The sequence below is a fragment of the Neoarius graeffei genome, chromosome 25, assembly GCF_027579695.1.
Source record: "Neoarius graeffei isolate fNeoGra1 chromosome 25, fNeoGra1.pri, whole genome shotgun sequence".
NCBI lineage: Eukaryota > Metazoa > Chordata > Actinopteri > Siluriformes > Ariidae > Neoarius > Neoarius graeffei.
In genome coordinates this window covers 50,661,804-50,674,963 of record NC_083593.1, presented here as the reverse complement: position 1 = coordinate 50,674,963, position 13,160 = coordinate 50,661,804, and positions in this window count along the sequence as shown.

The following is a 13,160-nucleotide window of genomic DNA, read 5'->3' as shown; positions in this document are numbered from 1 at the left end:
CCCCCATTTATGCAGGAATACCAACTTGACACTTTTTTTTTTTTTTTAATCCTATGATGTAGCTCAGCTCCTCATGCAGTACAAGGTTAATGAGCTATAATTTTAGTTTGATGCATGAATGGTAATTCAAGACTATATATCGTATTTGACAGGCTTTTGATTCAGATCAAATTTTAAGCTTTCATCCACTTATCTGTTAATGTCAAATGAAAACACAAGACTGTGTATTGGATATTCATATCACCGTTTATAAAACACCAACTGAAATATTTTGAAAGAACAATTTTGTTCATTGCTCCAGTATAGTTTGAGAGAGGGGTAGAATGTGTGCCAAAGAGCATTGAAGCTGTTCTGGTGGCTTGCGATGGCGAAACGCATTCTATGTTGGTTTTTCCTTTAATTTTTAACCAGTGTGTCTGTACTGGGGAGTCTGCTCCACACTTAGGCATGGTTTCCTGCTCAATCATGAAGACATTTCAGAAGATGACTTACTCAATCCTGAGTAATAATGGAGATGCCTAAAACAGACCACCTTAATTCCTTTAGTGAAAGTGATGGGTTTGGTGTCACGTATTTTCATCAAGACTTAAATATCTGTTCAAAAGAGGTCTCTAAAAAGTGCCCAATGAATATGATGTATGCAGTTTTATGACAGTGTTTATTTAGAACCCATAAATGTGACTGGATAAACAGCTGGTGGGGAAAAAAAAGAGCGCTTGCGTTGTGCAGTTCCTAGGAAATTAATCCATGACAGGCTCCTGTGATACAAGCTTAAAGGTTGGAGGCGGAACATAGAATATCAACTTTATTGTCTAGAAGAACGACCCAAAAAGCGAATTCAATCTTCCTGGTGTCTAATTTACACCCTAAAATTGAATAAAACGGTTAAAATATACTGGTTTGCGCAAGTTCTGAAGGTTTGTTTACATCTCACTTTTACCGCCAGGGGGCAGTTGTCATGACGTCATTCAAGGCAAACAGACTGGGAGCCTTCTCTGTCTGACACTAACATTTAAACTCTCCAACAGATGGGGATTCTTCAAAAACGAATAGTCGTTGAAGTGATCGGCGCACAGAGTGGCGTATTTACCCGGCTGCCAACCCTCTCGCTTCACGCGCACAATCCACTCTCTCCACCTCTTCTCTTTCAGAAAAAGCCAACCCACTCGCTCCACCTCTTCTCTTCTTTCGGAAAAAGCCAACCCTCTCGCTCCACCTCTTCTCCTCTTTCGGAAAAAGCCAACCCACTCGCTCCACCTCTTCTCTTCTTTCGGAAAAAGCCAACCCTCTCGCTTCACGCGCACAATCCACTCTCTCCGCCTCTTCTCCTTTTTCGGAAAAAGGTAAAAACTTCTTCCTGAACCGGTCCTGTTACAGTTCACTGCACAATAATAAGGCATGGTTTTTCTTTGGAAATTCCTGAACGCACTTCTGCACTCAAGCCGAACGGCAATGCAAGTAAACAGAAGTGGACTCTACTCAAGCGGTTTGTCTTGAATGACATCACACGCCGAGTGGTCACGAAAATCGCAGAACAGAAATTCGCCATGATCTGCGCAAAGTTTTTTTTTTTTTTTAACTTATTTTATTATTTTTAAATAACAAGCAGTACAGGATAAGTGACAAAGAAAAAAAACACACCAAGAACATTAACAAATTGAGGAAGATGATCCATATTTATATTCTTTTTCCTTTCAAGTCAGTCGGGCTAGAGCATGACACGGGAGTGGATTTTCACTCCCATCCCATCCCGCTCCCAGAGAAAAAAATCCCATCCCATCCCAATCCCGTGGCGGAGTAAAAAGACAAATCCCATCCCGTCCCACTCCTGTAGAATGATTCCCAATCCCATCCCGCTCCCACTCAAAATGACTCCCACTCATTCAGACAGTTAATGGTTTTTGTTTTTAGATGTTTTTCATCCAGTTTCATCAGTTTATCATGGATGTAATCCATGGTTACATATCCAAACAAAAATAGGCAGCCGTGGGCTAGGGAGTTGGTCTTTAGATCAGAGGGTTGCTGGTTCAAATCCTGCCCTTACCATGGCTTAAGTGCCCTTGAGCAAAGCACTTAACCCCACATTGCTCCAGGTTGTAATCAACACCCTGTAGTAACTAAGTTGCTTTGGATAAAAAAAAGCATCAGCTTAGTGTAATGCAATGTAGTTGTTTGAGATGGAGGCCAGTTAAACCAACACAGTACATTGGTCACACCGTATCTATTTATGTCCATCTTAATTAAATTAATCCCAACATGTTGCAAAAATGTAGCATTTTTATTTGGTTCCCTTAAAGCATTAACATTGAAGTACCAATCTTCGGGCCTGGGATTTGTCCTTGAATGCAGTTCATTTCTGCCATTTTTGTTCAAAGTCCCCTTCTCTGACCCTTTGGCAAAAAGTCAGTTTTTCCATGGTATACAGTATTTCCTTGACAATGTCCGGCCATTGTCTTAGTCTTGGGGGGGGGTGTCGCATTTCGGCTTTTTTAATAGCAAGTATCAATATTTTAAAGATTTAAGTGTCTTTCTTTTCTATTGCCCCCACAGGTATTAGCCCGAGGTATGCAATCTGGGGGTCCATCTGTACTTTTTGGTTTTATAATACATAAGGCCAAATTACTCAATTCTGATTGACCAATCAAGGAGGGCTTTTTTCCTTAACGCCGGGCCATATTTCTGAAATGCTACTGGCAAGTTCGTTGCTTGGTTACAGCTACAAAAATGAGCAAATTTTGTCAACAAAATGGCTGACTCTGCTGGCTCAGCAATGCCACGTTTCGCTATATTTGACAAAGAAATGATAAACCAATAGAAAGCTGCAAGCGAAAATGAAAATACCAAAAAAAGTATGAATTTTTGGCTTTCCGTGTTTTAGAAATGGGCTGCAGAAAGACAAATAAACGACTCTCTAGTGGCGTATGAATGCTGTGAGTTAGACAAGGTGCTATCGCAGTTTTATGCAGAAGTGAGGAAAGAAAATGGGGAAAACTATGAACCAGACTCTCTTAAAGTAATGCAGGCAGCATTGGATCGGCATCTGAGACAAGAGAAATATCCGGGATCAATCCTGAAAGATGTTACTTTTCAAGAATCACGAAAAGTCCTCGAGGGAAAAGCGAGAGATTTGCGAAAACAAGGAATGCTTTAGAAACTGATTCAAATGTGCAAGATAGTCTCGCGCCCTGATTGGTTCAGAAAACGTGAATGACAAATGTTGTGAACTTGAATGGCTTCCGAAGTATGAATTTGGCCCTGTATATTATAAACAAGTAATCGTATGGTTCCTCGTAAAATTAAGGATCAATTTCACTCGTGATTTTGAAGTTTTGAAATTTTCAAAACTTCAAAATCACTCATGAAATTGATCCTTAATTTTACTCAGCCCCATAGAGTGCTCCGAGATGATGCTAAAAATAGTAACACTGCGCGTGCGCGGCCATCTTGGAAGTCACTCGCTCCAGAGCGCGCATAGAGTACACATTCACCTATTCGTTTCCGCGTTAGAGGGCTTAGAAGCTTGGATTTTTTAAGAATTTAGACATCTGAAGTGATGGAGCACTACTGTGAAAGTTTGGATAAGCAGGCACGGGAGCGTTATGCTGAGAAGGTACGTTTCATTGGGAATGTAGATCCATACACTGTTAGTGAGAAGGAATGGAAAGCTGACCCCAGCTTGTTGCCGCATTTAACATACATAGATCTTGTGAACTATCTAGTGTTTCACCCAAGTCCATTTTGTGAACTAAAGGATTTCCAGAACTACAAGAGTATGGAAGCATATGATAGATTTGTGTCCGGTTGGGTCCGCGATGTGTCGGTGTTTACTGCTGAAGACGGAGAGACAAAAGTGATCAGAGGGAAAGTGTTACACTCGCAGAGTCTATCCCAGCCTAGTCTACACCCCTGGATAATAGTTGACAAGAGACATGCTATTTTGTGTGCACATTGCAACTGCATTGCTGGACTTAGGGAATGTTGCTCCCATGTTGCTTCCCTGTTGTTTTTTGTTGAAGCGGCCACGAGACTGAGGGAAAGAACGACGGTCACACAACAGCCGACATACTGGATGCTACCGGTAACTATGAAATTAAAATAACTATTTTAGTAACTATTTCAGTAACTATGAAATTCAAGACAATTTAACCTACCTGTCACAAAGTGATCAGAACAAATCCGGATACAGTCAAGCACGGGCGCAGATAGAGGGGGGGACGGGGCGGATTCGTCCCACCCAGATTTAAATTCACCTTGTTCGGTCCCCCCCACTTATAGGGAGGAAAAACCGTCTATGCTGTCTTTCTTTGCATAAGGCAAACCTCATGGAAAAATCAAAAGACTAATTACCATTCGGTTTATTGAGGTGCACAGCAGTACTTTTTTTTTTTATTGATTTATTTCGCAATAGAAACATATACATAACATGTGAACATATAAATATAAATATTGCGGAGGATAACACAAAAAGTAAAAATACTTATTTCCATTGTGGTCCTCGAAATACATACATAGTTGCAACTGCGCAGACTGCACAGGTTGCGAGCTCGAGCTTGGTTGCTATGGTTACCCGCAACAAGTTTGACAGGTATATCGGGGACAGCTCCTCCTAGTTCAGGACCCCAACACGGCATGATGAAGGGTGCCAAAATGCAGAAAACGATTGCATCGTTTTTTCAAAAAACAACAACTGTACAGTGGTGCTTGTAAGTTTGTGAACCCTCTAGAATTTTCTATATTTCTGCATAACTATGACCTAAAATATCATCAGATTTTCACACAAGTCCTAAAAGTAGATAAAGAGAACCCAGTTAAACAGATGAGACAAAATTATTATACTTGGTCATTTATTTATTGAGGAAAATGATCCAATATTACATATCTGTGAGTGGCAAAAGTATGTGAACCTTTGCTTTCAGTATCTGGTGTGACCCCCTTCTGCAGCAATAACTGCAACTAAACGTTTCCAGTAACTGTTGATCAGTCCTGCACACCGGCTTGGAGGAATTTTAGCCCGTTCCTCCATACAGAACAGCTTCAACTCTGGGATGTTGGTGGGTTTCCTCACATGAACTGCTCGCTTCAGGTCCTTCCACAACATTTCGATTGGATTAAGGTCAGGACTTTGACTTGGCCATTCCAAAACATTAACTTTATTCTTCTTTAACCATTCTTTGGTAGAATGACTTGTGTACTTAGGGTCGTTGTCTTGCTGCATGACCCACCTTCTCTCGAGATTCAGTTCATGGACAGATGTCCTGACATTTTCCTTTAGAATTCGCTGGTATAATTCAGAATTAATTGTTCCATTAATGATGGCAAGCTGTCCTGGCCCAGATGAAGCAAAACGGGCCCAAACCATGATACTACCACCACCATGTTTCACAGATGGGATAAGGTTCTTATGCTGGAATGCAGTGTTTTCCTTCCTTCAAACATAACGCTTCTCATTTAAACCACAAAGTTCGATTTTTGTCTCATTCGTCCACAACATTTTTCCAATAGCCTTCTGGCTTGTCCATGTGATCTTTAGCAAACTGCAGACAAGCAGCACTGTTCTTTTTGGAGAGCAGTGGCTTTCTCCTTGCAACCCTGCCATGCACACCATTGTTGTTCAGTGTTCTCCTGATGGTGGACTCATGAACATTAACATTAGCCAATGTGAGAGAGGCCTTCAGTTGCTTAGAAGTTACCCTGGGGTCCTTTGTGACCTCGCCGACTATTACACGCCTTGCTCTTGGAGTGATCTTTGTTGGTCGACCACTCCTGGGGAGGGTAACAATGGTCTTGAATTTCCTCCATTTGTACACAATCTGTCTGACTGTGGATTGGTGGAGTCCAAACTCTTTAGAGATGGTTTTGTAACCTTTTCCAGCCTGATGAGCATCAACAACGCTTTTTCTGAGGTCCTCAGAAATCTCCTTTGTTTGTGCCATGATACACTTCCACAAACATGTGTTGTGAAGATCAGACTTTGATAGATCCCTGTTCTTTAAATAAAACAGGGTGCCCACTCATACCTGATTTCAATCAATGGGATGACAAACAGCTGACTCTAATTTCATCTTCAAATTAACTGCTAATCCTAGAGGTTCACATACTTTTGCCACTCACAGATATGTAATATTGGATCATTTTCCTCAATAAATAAATGACCAAGTATAATATTTTTGTCTCATTTGTTTCACTGGGTTCTCTTTATCTACTTTTAGGACTTGTGTGAAAATCTGATGTTGTTTTAGGTCATATTTATGCAGAAATATAGAAAATTCTAAAGGGTTCACAAACTTTCAAGCACCACTGTAAGTAAACTGTGCCTTACTTTATCATATCACCTTGCAATTTTTTGATAGTCCGTTCAAAGTAATGTCGTAGTGAAAGTAAAATCGTATGGAGTGATGCCTTTCTGGTAGCCTCCTTCTTTCGGTGGCAGCCTGTAGATACAGTGCTCAGAAGGCAGTTTTAATGTTTAATCTGGCGTTCCCTGCCATAATTTCAGCGAGCATATTGTTTCATAAGGAAACTTTGCGAAGAGTTGTTGACTGACTGCCGCTCACGCAACACACAGGCATAGTTAGAAAGTCAGGATGCACTGGTTTACACTTTACACACACACACGTAGCCCAGCCTCTCGCTATGTTTAACAGTTGGAACTTAGCGGTTTTAAAACTAGTTTTGCAATTTCTGTGCGTGATGATAATGTGTAAACTTTGGATTTCCATAGGCTATGTTAAAATGTTATCATTGTCCTGGCCTGCAGGTAGTTCCTGGTGATGGCAGTGAGGGAGGTGAAATAACATGTATACACACTACCGTTCAAAAGTTTGGGGTCACCCAGACAATTATGTGTTTTCCATGAAAAGTCACACTTTTATTTACCACCATAAGTTGTAAAATGAATAGAAAATATAGTCAAGACATTTTTCTGGCCATTTTGAGCATTTAATCGACCCCACAAATGTGAAGCTCCAGAAACTCAATCTGCTCAAAGGAAGGTCACTTACTAATTACAGTAGTTTAAATTCTTCAGCGGCTTTAATTAGTTTAATTAGTGGCCAATCAAGATCCAGATGTATTCCAGAACCTCCTCAGAATACACCACTCTGTCGGCTTCCTTTGAGTAATACCACTACATGTAGGGATAGCAAAACAGGCCTTCAAGATACACTATATGGCCAAAAGTATGTGCACCCCGACCATCACCAAGCGACCATATGTGCTTCTTCTCCAAACTGTTACCACAAAGTTAGAAGCACACAATTGTACAGAATGTCTCTGTATGCCATAATGTACGGTGGTGTAGTGGTTAGCGCTGTCGCCTCACAGCAAGAAGGTCCGGGTTCAAGCCCCGTGGCCAGCGAGGGCCTTTCTGTGCGGAGTTTGCATGTTCTCCCTGTGTCTGCGTGGGTTTCCTCCGGGTGCTCCGGTTTCCCCCACAGTCCAAAGACATGCAGGTTAGGTTAACTGGTGACTCTAAATTGACCGTAGGTGTGAATGGTTGTCTGTGTCTATGTGTCAGCCCTGTGATGATCTGGTGACTTGTCCAGGGTGTACCCCACCTCTCACCCATAGTCAGCTGGGATAGGCTCCAGCTTGCCTGCAACCCTGTAGAACAGGATAAGCGGCTACAGATAATGGATGAATATTTACCAACCTGCATGTCTTTGGACTGTGGGGGAAACCGGAGCACCCAGAGGAAACCCACGCGGACACGGGGAGAACATGCAAACTCCGCACAGAAAGGCCCTTGCCGGCCACGGGGCTCGAACCCGGACCTTCTTGCTGTGAGGCGACAGCGCTAACCACTACACCACCGTGCCGCCCTAATTGTGATTGTTTACCTTTTATATGTGGAGTAATAAAGAAGCATATAAGATTCTGCCATCCTTTAGAGTTGGTTGAAGAATGTTGTGTGCGACACATGGAATGCCAGTCACTCTCGGACACTGTGATATTGAATTCTTGTTCCCACTTTGATTTAACATATAATGAATTAATTCCATTACATTTTTGGAAACCTCTATAAAGTTTCGATACAATCTTTGGAGGAGTTTGTTTATAAGCATCTGTTAAAATTACGATTATCTCATTAACATCTGCTGATAGGTACTTATTGACTTCTTTGTCGTAAAAGTGTCGTAGCTGTAGACAGCGGTAGAAATCTTTGTTTTCTAAGTCAAATTCTTTTTTGAGTTTTTCGAAACTTTTGAAGGTTTTCCCTTCAGTTAGTGTGCAAACAGCTGTTATTCCCCTTTCTCTCCACTTCATAAAAGTGTCATCTGACTGTGCAGGACCAAACTTGGGTGTTTGAGAGGGCCATATTAGTAGTTTGCTGTCACCCTCCCTAGTGTTGTTCTTGATTATCTCAAACCATGTTTTCAAAGTGTCTCCTATAATAGTATTGTTTTCCTCATGGTCTATATATTCTTTTCCCCCTAGCTTAGCAGGGGGTTGCAATCTACTTACATTCAATTCAATTCAATATGTTTCCACTTTGCTTGGTATGTTGGGGAACACCAGTAGATAATGTATCTCAATTGAGACACGTGATAATATTGTTTTAGGTTTGGTAGGACTAGGCCTCCTTGTTATTTATCAAAGCTGCTTCTCTAACCATTAGGCCATGGCTTCCCATGGCATGACTCAGATTCCAGTCTTTTAAAAGAATTGCACCAACTGACCAAAAACAAGTGCGTCTCACAACTCTAGAAGTATTGGCACCCTTCAATCATGTGAGCAACATGTACATTTACAAAATGTTCTCTTAGCCCAGTTGTATCAGCCAAGACATGTTCAGTGTACGAAGTTTGCTTCTTTAGTTTTGTGTCATCTCATCCCATTATCTCTAGCCGCTTTATCCTATTCTACAGGGTCACAGGCAAGCTGGAGCCTATCTCAGCTGACTACGGGTGAAAGGCGGGGTACACCCTGGGCCCTGTTTACATTATTTCGAATCAGCGGATCATCAGATTAACGTTTTTAAAACGATTCGCGTACACACACACAATTTCTGTGCCCGCAAAAAAACCGTTCCTCGTGCACACAGCAACGCCAATACACGGATACGCTAATCACATGACTAATTAGACGGCATGTCACATGATCCCAGTGCATATCGGGCATGCGCAAGTCACTCACCACTTGCAAGTGGAAGGATGGCAAGCCTAAAGACCATTTTTTCATGGACGGACGACGAGGTCCAATTGTTACTAAACGTAACATTGGATTATAAAACAACGGTGTCGGCTCAGGGTGTGGACTGGGAAAGTGTCCAAACAAAATATAGGGACATACTGGGCCATTTTTTGGACCACTACCCCTCGCCAGAGGATGCCCGCGCAAGTGGGAAAGACTTCCCTCACGCGAAGGAGGAGATGTCAAAAGGTACACATTTGAAATATGTCTTTGTTTAAAACTGAATATGAAATGTTGTTGTAAAAAATGACAACGTGGCATGACCAACGCCAGCGAATCAGGAAGGTGGATGTCACAGTGACGTTGTCCAATGACGACGTCAGCTAGAGCTCAGCACTGCGCATCCTCGTTCCTCAATGTTTACACAGCACCGAATCAGATACGTACTGGGTTGAATACGTGAGCCCTGGCTAGACCCCGAAGCCGTTTGTTTTCAGGATAATGGCTGGCTGATGAAATTATTGGCTGGCTAGCTGACTCAGCCAAAACCTTAATGGCTGCTGCAGCCACCAAAATGTTTATGGCTACAAATGGCTGATACTGTTTCTTCACACCTATGGTCTACGTTCAATTGATTATAAGATGCAGTGTACTGGTTACACAGATACATAGGCTATTTCCACAACACAGTTTGGTTAAAAAACTGATTGTACTACAACAAATGGTGTATTTATGATAGCATTTATTGATTATAAGTTATTTATTTATTACATTTATTTATTATAAGTACTTAGATGTATTATTATTATCTCTCTCTCACACACACACACACACATACACACGGGTCATTTAACATGAAATCATATGAATTATGAGATATTAAAATATAGTAGGCCCTAGTAGACTTTATTCTGTGCAGTGTACGGTGACGGATTCGCTCTAAATTATCTCCGACCGCCAAGTTCACTAATGTTCTGTCTGCCTTGCCTACCAGGCAAACAGAGCAGTCAGTATATTGCTAGCTGTGGTCAGACTGCAAAGTATGAATCATGAAAGAGTGTCTCTGAGGGAGTCCCGCTTAATTAATGGACGTCACTGTGTGGCATATATCCGGGCGAACGGATCAAACAAATGGTGGGAATAAAAAGCAAATTACCACAGGTCCCCTGGTCTCTTACTTCATTGTAAATATAAATCTAGCAAGATTGTTGTTCAATGCTAATAATAAGCTAATCTGGATTGTTCGGGGAAGGCATCTAGCTATCTACTCTCACTAGCAATGACCAGTGAAGGACTGGCAGCTATCTTACTATGATGAAAGTAGAGTGGTGGAGTACTTTTTTTTTTATCAATCTCGAAGTATGTGAAACAAACAAACAAACAACAAAAATACCTTTACACTTTCCCTCAGCAGCGGCAAAGAATGCAGCCATCTCGTCGATATCGGAGTCGATTGATGCTCTGGGTGGGTTCCCGGGTTCCCCAGTGTATCGTGGTAACGGTGTGAGGGGCGGGAAGCCAGACAGGTAGTCACAACGGCAAGCTTGTGGTGGCTCTCTGTGCTGTGATATCAGTTCTAAATCTCTACAGTGTATGCCTATACGTCTCTATTGTGTTACTACTAGTGTGTACAGTTGATCATGTTTGTGTCACTTTTCTTGTAGCTCATGATGTGGATAAACCCATTATTTGATGTACACAATTCTTAGTGGCTCAGCCAAATTTTATTAGATAGCGGCTCAAATTGGCTTACAAAATTATTGGCTGGCGGCGGCTCAAATTCTAAATGGCGGTTTTAGCGGCGGCTTCGGGGTCTAGCCCTGGCGGATTCAAATTGTTCCGCCTGTGGAGTCGTTTTCCGGTGTTTTAATGTGCACGGACAGTGCATCCGCAACGAAAACGATACGGATACGGTCTAATGTAAACACCACCTTAGAGTCACCAGTTAACCTAACCTGCATGTCTTTGGACTGTGGGGGAAACCGGAGCACCCGGAGGAAACCCACGCAGACACGGGGAGAACATGCAAACTCCGCACAGAAAGGCCCTCGCCGGCCCCGGGGCTCGAACCCGGACCCTCTTGCTGTGAGGCGACAGTGCTAACCACTACACCACCATGCCGCCCCCTTTAGTTTTGTGTGTCACTAAAAAATAAAAGTGGGAAAATCACTACCAATTTAATTTCATGCTACATTTATTCATGTTTCCAAATACAGGTAGAACGGAGGAATCAGGATAAAATCTGCAAATAATCATTCTAAGAGAAAACTGAAGACTCTAAATGGAGAAGTGAGAGAAGGAAATGAGTCTGGGTTGTTAATGCAATGAAGGAAATCATGAGATGTTAATTAGGCTATATTGAAGTTTTCCAGATACTGTATAAACTTGACTCGGCCTGCTGTCACAATATAGATTTCAGCACAAATGGGCAGGTGACATTTACAGGTGAACTGTAACAAGATCACAGTGATGCCAGCTTCAGTTTCTGGAGTACAGGTTGATCTTGTTAACCGGTTATTTTGTCATTAAGAGCGCTTTGTAATGCGCTTTAGGATCTTTCAAGTGGAGATCTGTTCATGATTACGATGATGATGATAATAATAATAATAATAAATCCCTGCCCAAGGCTATTATTTGAAGTTGTGTAACATATAAAACAAATTAAGGTTTTTAAAACATGCTTTTGTCATTTTACAAGTCAGTTTTCTCCTCCAGGCTAAATGTTTTCCTCAGCCTGTGTACTGCACACTTGTACTAAACCTTGAATATGTCATGTCATGATTCTGAATTTTCTGCTGCATTATTCAAAATGGATTGCTTTTTAATTCCAGTGCTTACGAACTTATATAGCTTTGAATGTCTGATTAAACTTTTCAAGGATTTTGGCACACACTTCAGGAGTTTGGATACTCCTGAAGTGTATAAAATGTCATCGAGTGTGCATCATTACTATAATACATGAAAAAATCATTAGGGGTCCAAGCACTACTTTGTGTACAGCCTTTGCTTGGACCCCTAATAATGAAGATAAACGGGTATTGTTCTATCCACATTCACTGGATATGAGCAATTGCGCGCTCTGATTGGTGAATCTACTACTAGGCTATCAGCTCATACACTACCGTTCAAAAGTTTGGGGTCACTTTGAAATTTCCTTATTTTTGAAAGAAAAGCACTGTTCTTTTCAATGAAGATCACTTTAAACTAATCAGAAATCCACTCTATACATTGCTAATGTGGTAAATGACTATTCTAGCTGCAAATGTCTGGTTTTTGGTGCAATATCTCCATAGGTGTATAGAGGCCCATTTCCAGCAACTATCACTCCAGTGTTCTAATGGTACAATGTGTTTGCTCATTGCCTCAGAAGGCTAATGGATGATTAGAAAACCCTTGTACAATCATGTTAGCACAGCTGAAAACAGTTTAGCTCTTTAGAGAAGCTATAAAACTGACCTTCCTTTGAGCAGATTGAGTTTCTGGAGCATCACATTTGTGGGGTCGATTAAATGCTCAAAATGGCCAGAAAAATGTCTTGACTATATTTTCTATTCATTTTACAACTTATGGTGGTAAATAAAAGTGTGACTTTTCATGGAAAACACAAAATTGTCTGGGTGACCCCAAACTTTTGAACGGTAGTGTATACCACGAGTAGAGAAAAACAAAATGGTGGAGTGTATTGCTGAACCAACTGAGGATGAAATTAAAACTCTACTCAAAAACAAAACCCCCAAAAATACCAAAAAAAAAGCAACCAAATGTGTTTTCATTGACCGACTGTTGATGTAAATCTTGTCAAATTTGAATATTTTACTACACATGTATGCAATTTGTCACGTGTCCACGAAGCGGAAATGATTTTGATGGACGTTTTGTATGAAGTTTTATTGATTGAGTTTGCTAAAAATAAAAATGCTCAGTTTCTCCAAATCCAGTTAATGTAGGTAGTTATTCCACTCAATCTTGTCGTACATGGCTTATAGCCAACTCGGTGCTATGCGCCTTGTCAGCTAACAGCTCATGTA